Here is a 3,463-nt window from a genome sequence, read left to right as displayed (position 1 = left end):
CTGCCTGCAGCCAAATGCGCCATTTCAATTATAGCGCAGGGCTTAGATGGAGATATCTGCCCAGAACACCCCCCTCTCTACTCTACAATGAAAGGAGGCAGCCTCCAGACTTTTGGAAAATAAGATTGTGCCTGATTATTGTTATTTTTCAACAGAGAAAGACACAATGCAAGTGATGAAGCGCTAAAGTGTTGCGCCACTTCAGCACAAAGTAAAAGGGGGAAGAAGGAGTCAAGCAGGTGCTCACGCCAAGGAGACGATTATTTATTTATTTGCATGTTTGTTTATTTGCGGGTAAATAACTGTGAATAATTGATGCAACATCGAGCCCATCGAGTAATTACTCTGTACCAGAATCGTGAGAGGGGTGTAATATTCGTTTCTTGATATTTGGCGCCAACCAGTGTAGGAACTTATTATTGGTCCATAGGAAATACATCAATTCACTCAGTATTTTGGAGCCTCGTTTATCCCGAATAGTATTAACATTCTTTTTAAGCACATAGATTTCCAAAGCAATATCACTATGATACTCTTCTAACATTTTCTTATCATATATATATATATATATATATGTGTGTGTGTGTGTGTGTGTGTGTGTGTGTGTGTGTGTGTAACAAAGCGAGAGAGAGAGAGAGAGAGAGACAGATTTATAGAAAATCGGCATAAAATAACAGATATTTAAATATAAAATTAAAAAGTGCTGGTGATATTTGACAGCAAGCTGATGGATGTGTGAGAATGCGCCTCTCCTTGAAGCAAGTGAAGTCTTTATAATTAGAGAGACCTCAGCGTGCCTCAAGCGCTCCCTTCTTCCCCTCTGGCACAGATTTGTTGCTTCCAGAGGTACAGACTGGAGGGAAAGAGGGATTTTTTTTCTCATTAAAGGAAACAAGCCCGGAGTTAGTTCAATTACATGAAGTATGCAGGGATGTTGTAAATTTAAAGATTTAAATAGCTTACAAAGTGGCCCCGGGCCCCATCAGTTAATTTCCTTAATTTATGGATTTTATCGGTGTCTATGTGGAAGGGAAGAAGTAGGTCATCTTGAGGATTTGCATGCAGCTTTGAGATTTCCCAAATCTAAACATCTGTCCTCCTGACCAGCACATCAGCAAGTGAGAAGACAGACAGGTTTCCATTTCCATTTTCTTAACCGTCCAAAAAACTGTCCCTACGATTAGTGTTTTTTCTTAGTTAAGAGTTAAAAAATGTAGATCTGATTGTACTATTTGACCCAGGTAATGAGATTATAGATGTTTGGTCTCCCTGATGCAGGCACAGAGCGAGATAACAGCTCTGATCTAGTTTTCTTTAAAGGATTATTCCACATAATTTCTTCATTATTTTAAATGTTTACTTATGTAAAACTACAAAATGAACATAGATTTTTGCTCAAATCTGAGTCAAGATGTTTATGTTGCAACGTGAAGCATTCAAACTGCATACATCAGTCAAAATTTCAAAGTCTCCTTCAGACATATGTTAATGTAGTATATGAATTAATGCATGACCCCGAGAAGAATAACTTTGCCTCTAGGTTCAAATGCAAGGTGCTATTACTTATGTTGCCTAAAGTGGCACAGAGGACAATGCTGTGCCTTTCTCCAGCTTTATCACAAGAGGATAAAGCTGGAGAATATATATTTCTACTATATATTAATCACAGCATCAACGGTGTATTGCATGCTTTATGCCTCTGAGGGATAAATTGTACTATATTTTTTTATTAAAAACAATTTATTCCACCTTCTTTTTTGTGGTACAGACACATGCTTACCTTTTTTTTTTGTTTTTTTTTGCTGTAAGCAGGTCAGATATCTGACACCAATGAATGAGTGCATGCTGGTATTTATTTTTTAATCTGGAGGATATACTTATTACTCAAATGAAAGATGGAACATGGCACCATCTGCTGGCTAGGTGTAACACTGTGAACAAAAAAATGCATATTGATGAGTTTAATTATTATTAAATCCTTTATTTAAACATGTTGTCTCATTGAGATCAAGATATCGTTTTCAACAGAAACCTGTGTATGAAAAACATATTCAATTATGACATCAACTTTTTTTTTTAAATCCAGCCTCCCCCCCCCAAAAAAACATAGGGTTGGATTTGATACTAGCATTGGGGTCAGAGTATCTCAGAGGATTAAAAAAAGCATGTACAAGGGATCTTAGTGTGGGATATTGCAAATTTTGGTATTGATCTAAAATCAAGCAAATACAGGGTCAGTACTGCCGATACTGATACTTTTAAGCTATAAAGGCAGCTTATCAAGGGGAGAGCCACGTGTCATGATTCATAAGATGAATCATCAATTTGCAAATTCAGAGCACGCTTGAATGACCACTAATTCAAATTGATTTTTTTACTTTCCCCAATACTTATTTAACACAGAACACAACTTTCACCTTTTATGCATTTTAAAGCTGGGGTTTTTGGATACCTGGAATGTAAATGTGCCCGTCACTAAATCACTTTGGATCATCTTCTGTTGTTCAAATGTGCTATAAGCTACAACTCAAACAGATGTGAACTGGAACACACCTATTTGATTTATAGCTTCTATTTGACATAACTTTGATTTAAGGTTCAGACATTTTTCATAGTGCATGTTTGAAGTTAAAAAAATTAAACGCAAATTAAACAAATAAAGTATCTATCCTATCTTGACAGAATCAATTCAATACCAATGCCAGTATTGGTATTAATACTTTCAATATCTGGGTCTATCCAGCCACCTCTAGCTTTTGGATAAACCTAAATGTCACCTTTTAAAAACGTTCATATAAAGCCATAGAATGAAGCTTCATAGTCTTCTGTAGCTCAGTCCATTTGTAGGCAGCAAAGTAATGAAAAATTCCTTGAAGACGTTTCGCCTCTCATCCAAGAAGTTTCTTCAGAAGCTCCTCGGATGAGAGGTGAAACATCTGCAAGGAAACTTAAAGAAGTCCAGATGCTTTTCTTTCCAAGCTCCTTAGACTATGTTGACCTGGATGACTGAGAACCATCACAGACGTAATGAAAAATTGTTTTTCCAGGTTCACTGTGAATAACAGGTAATGTTAGCACATTCTGTGACCTGAAATTGCATGCAGTGCGTTTAGAGCTAACCAAGCAATTTCTGCAGAAGAGCCTTGTAAATAAACACCACACACTGCCACTTTTTTCTGTTTCCTAAGGTTGACCATCCTACTTCTTCATAGAAGAGTGAGTAAGAAAAGACCTACACCAATTTATCATTGGTAAAGTACAATGTACTGTGATGCAAGAATCAAGAGGCTTCAAGGTGGATGAAGAAACACGACTATAAACAATATCACCATAAGAAATATGAATATCATTTTCTTGATTGGTGTTTCCAAAAGGGCTAATGAACTGCTCACTGATACATTTAGATGATCGCATGTACTTCAAGGGAAGAGCCAGTGGCATAAAACAGTGCCGTCTGCATAAA

This window comes from Maylandia zebra, linkage group LG1, assembly GCF_041146795.1.
Source record: "Maylandia zebra isolate NMK-2024a linkage group LG1, Mzebra_GT3a, whole genome shotgun sequence".
Classification (NCBI taxonomy): Eukaryota; Metazoa; Chordata; class Actinopteri; order Cichliformes; family Cichlidae; genus Maylandia; species Maylandia zebra.
The sequence above is the reverse complement of the archived record's forward strand: the minus strand, read 5'-3'. Positions refer to the sequence as shown.